At 32.3% G+C, this 6,000-nt stretch overlaps 1 long non-coding RNA gene across 1 annotated transcript; it reads right to left on the reverse strand.

Moving 5' to 3' along the window:
• Window positions 1-136: 136 nt before the first annotated feature.
• LOC115997937 lies at window positions 137-2,645 on the reverse strand. Its single transcript, XR_004093807.1, has 5 exons — window positions 2,514-2,645; window positions 2,311-2,378; window positions 714-756; window positions 513-615; window positions 137-330 (listed from the first exon to the last, which is right to left on the reverse strand). It is a non-coding gene; the product is annotated as an uncharacterized LOC115997937 (long non-coding RNA).
• Between the last annotated feature and the right edge of the window lie 3,355 nt (window positions 2,646-6,000).

Genomic DNA, 6,000 nt, shown 5'->3' on the forward strand with positions numbered 1-6,000 from the left:
AGTCAATCCTATGATGTATTTGTAAAGGATGGGAATTGAGAAAGGTATAATCTGTTAGAAGAATCAGCCCTCAAATTGCACAAATGATCACAAATGCAAAACAACATTGGCCAGCAAGATGGAAAATTAAGACCAATTAAGGAATTCATGTAGCTAGGCTTGTTTATATTTCACTTTAAAATTTTAAAATTATCACTATACACAGTAACCAGAGTAATTAAGTATATATCCACAATTACAACAGTGCCCTGTTTACCTCAAACCTTTCACAGGAACATGTCGAGGAACAGAACTAATTCTGTAAAGCTCAGCTGAAAATTTATCACATTCCTGCAAATGGAGTAAAGGTACATAACTAAATACAGTCTCAAAAGTTCATAATTATATATTTTGAATGCTAAGCTCATGAATTATCGCTAAAAGCAAGCTTGAAAGTTCGGTGCAATCTATGATCCATCATCTTTGATAGACATACATGTATAATATATATATATATATATATAGATTCTTACCGCACAAATAACAGGGAAACTGCTTCTGGATGCGCAGAGTTGCAGCATGAAGTTCCATTGTAAGGGCAGAATTTCAAAGGATCCCTGTGGGGTAAAGGGGCCTCTATAGCATAAGAAAGAAATACATAACATCATATCAGAAACAAAAGTGATATAATTTCATAGAAATCCATGAAAGAGTAAAATATATATAATCCTGACCAGAGTTGGTGCATAAAGGAAGTAGAAAGGCAGGGAGAAGAAGCTGGAGAAAGTTGAGCAAGAGGAAACCGATGAGTGCATTTGACAAAAAAACAAAACTGAGCTCCATTTCATATTTGCACATATATATGTAACTTCTATCTGTACAAAACTCAGGAAAATTTGTGTACAAATAATAGAGGAACATGCTGAGTAACAAAACCTACACAATTCTTGTATACTTTGAAGCTCTAAAAGCCTTAAGAATGCCCCTTGAAATGATATAATAATTAAAATAAAATACAAAAAATGCCTTGAGGACAGTATATTCCCCATGGTTCATCCATTATAGGAACTACTTGAACCAAGCAATCTTACAACAATGCGATCAGACAGACAACATGCTTAACATAAACTAACCATGTAAATTAATTTTCCATTCCATTTGAAAATATTAATGGCATATAAAAATGGTTCGTGCATATACAAAATCCTACGGGCACAGACCAGAACCCCTTACTGTCATTAACACACCATTTTAAATAAATAACAAATTAGATAGGACGCATATCATACGCTTTCCTTTTTAACAATTCCATACTTCAACTCATGCTCCTATTTGCAAATAAGAGCATCATAAATCATTTCATAATCTCATTCTTTCAAATAATAAGAATTTCATACTTAAGCTCATAGCTTGTCTCATAATTCCATTTCAACTAGGAACATCATACTTTAATCACATAATTCACTTCATAATTCTAGTTCAAGTAGCAATATCATGCTCATTCACATTGCTCATTTCATAGCATTATTTCATGTAAGAATATCAAGCTTAGACACATAGCTTAATCAAAATACCATTTCTCATGGAAATATCATACTTGAGCACATACCTTTATCATAAAATTAAATCACATGGGAATATCATATTTCATCTCATAATATTATTCCACAAGGTAATATCATGCTTGATCACATAATACCATATCGAATAGAAGCATTACATTTAATCCACTATTAATCTTGGCATAGGTAACAAATAGATCAAGTACCCGGACCCCAAGGTTCAACCAGACTCACAAATGCGAGGTGGCCGGACCCAATAGGCAAGGGGGTACGCCCTAAAACCAATGAGCCCCTCATCCCCCGCGAGATTGGCAACAGGGCGTCAAAACCTGCCGCCAAGACCTTGACCTTGCGGGACCAGAGTGGCGGGGCTCCCAGCCCTAACACCCGAGACCTGTGCACCTCACAGGGCTATACCCGCGGGCCCTTAGGGCCTGCGGGTAGCCATGCGCTCTCACGCGTGTCACTCTTGCGGGCCCTCATGACCTCCAGGATGGCCTGCAGGACTGCCCAAGAGAGGAACAGAGTTCCTGCTCTCGCCATTTCCTTCCGCCTACAACCTCAAAATCTCCATTTTCAAACTTTAGCATGATTTCAACACAACCATAATAGCATTATTTCACACAAATATCAACAATACATCAATATTTTCATCAAACACATCATATATCATACACTAAGCTCATCACTAGAGCACCCCCACACATTCATATTTTTGCAGACATAATAAATCAAAATGATAGGTTTTAGATGTCCATGAATTATATACCTCAAGCTCTCTAGACCACTAGCTTGAATCCCTCCTCCTTCCTTACTCTTTATCTCTTGTTTCTCCTCCTAACCATATAAATGGTTCGTTCACATACAACATTCATACATACAGAAAATGAGTATTCATGGAGGAAAGAGTAATGGAAGAAGAAGATAAAATGCTAAGGGAGATGAAGGAAGATATGATCAAGAAACTCTTACTAAGGCTGGGGAGTCTTGTTGGTTTTTCTCATGCAGATTGAAGAGGCAAATGGAGGGATTGGAGAGCCAAGGAATGAATAGTGTTCTATTTATAAGCTCAAAACCCTAGGCAATGGAGTTCACAACTAATGGAGAGCATTTGAGTCATTTTGCTACTTTGAATTCTAAGGGCTGAACTTAGGTTATAAATGGTTTGGAAATGAAGTAATATAATATTTGATAGGGAAGATATAAAAATGTCACAGGTTCGATTTGAAATCAATTTTTGTTAAAAATCATGTTTATCAGGTTCACATGTTCCTCTCAGATAGACTTTTGGAATGAAATTCTTGGTGAATAATTCCATCCTTTTCATAAGGCTTTTGAAATTAAATAAGGTTACATAATTCCCATAATCCGAAATACGGTTTTAGAATATTAAATTTTTAACACACATTCGGTAAAATATTTATAGAAATGAAATCATTTTCGTGACTTTATTTGAAACTTGCTAATTTGGAAGTTTGGATACAAATAAATTTTTGGGGTATTACACCTTGTTCACCCATAATCAATGTAATGATATTTTTTTTTTTTGAATTCTACTGACTCTATTACATTGTAGTATCTGTTCATCTATACACTCCTAACCTGTTGAAACACAAAGAGTCGATACCACAAGGTGCTTGGCAATGTAATGATATATTTGCATTAGCATTGTGAAAATCAACCTACAGTTTTTTGAAAAATAAAACTATAGTATATTGAAAATGAACTTTCAATAGTGACTCAATGTAATTGTATGCTAATTTAATACGTTAAAAAAAGTATATCAACGTGGATGTCATTTAAAATATATCAATTAGAGTTTTTAATTATATTTGTATACATTAATTTTTTTTATAGGAAGAAAAGAAAAATAAATAAATTTAAGTGGAAATTCTTTAAAAAACTTAATTTATCTTGCATGGTGAACCTAGTCGATGATATAATAATAATACACAAGCTCTAATGGTAGTTTAACATTTGTGGGTATGTATATTTGGACAAAGCCCATTTGCAACGACTTACATTAAACTCATTGAGTACCCCATATGACATTATGAGCATGCATAGCCCACTATAGCTAGTTGTGGGCTCCCATTTACAAATTGCAAGCTAACAACCATTTAAAAGCAGGATAGCAATTTTCATGAGGTTCAGAGAAGTCAAAATCAAGCCCCAATAAAATTACATGAAAATTATGGGCAACTCATTTTGACTCAAATATCATTTTATAATTGAAGAATGTTTTTAGTGCATTTGTTATACTATGATCTATCTTGAATTGTAGATTTTAGTTCAAAACACTATTAAAATATGTATTTGTAGTTGACATATATAATATGTGTCTTCAAGCTTTAGTTGTTAAATTATATATGTACTTATTACAATTAACATCTTATGTATATACACTTAATATACTATGTGCTTGTAGTTAATAAATTATATACTTGTAGTTAACATATATGCAGCTTCAATTTATTTATATGTTCATAATATGTTAATTGGACCCTAGTCTATGGTATAATTTTCCTTGTTTAATGTGCAACATAATGTTTTTATTTAGTAATAATGAAAGACACATGGATTGCACATTTATTATTTATACTTTATATTCAACACGTCTCGCTAAGGCTCCAAATAACATGTAAACATGATTCTTTTGCCTATATCTTATTTTGATATGAAATTAAAGACAAACCACACACTTTAAGAAGTAAAATAACGACACTTAAAATTTTAGACCAACACATCTTAAGTTTCAACAAAAAAATGCACCTTAAGTTATCAATTGAATAACTGATGCACCTTATGCACATAAACCACGCACATAAGAAGGAAAACAACCCACCTTAAACACAAAACATACGCACCTTAAGTTCTCAACTGCATAAGTGACACACCTTAAACACAAAAACCACGCACCTAAAGAAGGAACACGACTCACCTTAAGTACAAGAACTACGCACCTTAAGCACAAACTCGACGCACCTTAAGTTTGACCCATATGAAAAATGACGAAATTGCCACCGCGTTTTTTTAAACGCTGTTAATCCTGAATGTTAATTTTGACAAGATCAATGGATCTCCTGTCGCCGCACTACCGCACCTGAAAAGATCCACTGCACGCGAACTGAATTATATATATATATATATTGCTAAAATTCAGGCTAATACTTACATGAGCGGAGGTATATTTGGGGGTAGAGGAGCCTACCCACCGCCCCCACCTCACCCACCTCACCCCACCCCACTTCACCCCTAAATTTGTTAGTAATTAAGTATGTATGTATATATCATTGGATATAAATATTTTTGGCTTCCCTCATAGTTTTTTTTTTTTGTTTTTTTTAAGTCTATTATTATGTATACATTAAATGGGTCCAAAATATATATTATAGTCTAAATAAAAAAAAATAAAAAAAATAAGCTAAGTAATCAAATTCACCATTCTTTCTATTTTAACTTATTTACCTTATCAACATTTCATTAACTTGGGCATCATTATGTATTAAATTTACTTAAAAATCTCTAAACATGAGGCGTATGCTTTAATTCTATTAGTTGATTAATTAATTAATGTTTTATTGTGTGTTTATGTTATTTATTTACACTTTTAAAATGTAAATTTGCTACTTTAGAACATTATTTTTGAAGTTGACAAAAACTACTATTATATTGATGATATTGCTAAATTGAAATTTTAATTTTTATTTATTCATTCATTTTTTTGTACAATCTTGCTATGATATAACAATAACGATTTATGCCCTGCCACCTGTAAGTCGGATCACCATATCACACTCTTATTTAAACTCTTAGGGGGTGTATTCAAAAGACTTTCAAAGACTTTTAAAGTGATGAATTTTAATTGACTTTTGTAGAGTTCTTGTAGATTTTCTTAGAATTTTTTAAACTTTCATAAACTTTTAAAGTTCATAAAAGTTTTTAAAAATCTATAAAAGTCGTGATTGAATACACCTCCTTAGAAAATTTTAAAGGTTTTTATAAACTTTAAATGTTGGTAGAGATTTGGTTTATATTTTTAGAGTACTTACAAATTAGTTGGTATTCCATTCAAATTTTTAAAAAAGTATTTAAAATTTCATCATATTAAATTCATCAAATCGAAGATTGACCAATTAAACAAAGGTGTTGAGTTGAAGGGAATGCTCGTCTCATCTAGAGCAGATAGAAGAAATGAATGTGCAAGATTGAAGTTGGCCATCAAAGTGAACTTTTTCTTGAACACTCAAACTAATTTGTCACCGGCGAATTGTACCAAAAAAAAAAAAAGTAGAACATTGAATTTTTAGGAGAAAGTGAGTAGAATTTTATGAGAGTAGAGAGAACTTGTTTAAAAGGAAAAATATTATTTCATGTGTAAAAACATCAGCTTAGCACTACGATATTTATAGGTGAAGATGGTCATATTATTAGCATTAACGTGGATATTAAATCAAAT

Source organism: Ipomoea triloba, chromosome 12, assembly GCF_003576645.1.
Source record: "Ipomoea triloba cultivar NCNSP0323 chromosome 12, ASM357664v1".
NCBI classification, from domain to species: Eukaryota; Viridiplantae; Streptophyta; class Magnoliopsida; order Solanales; family Convolvulaceae; genus Ipomoea; species Ipomoea triloba.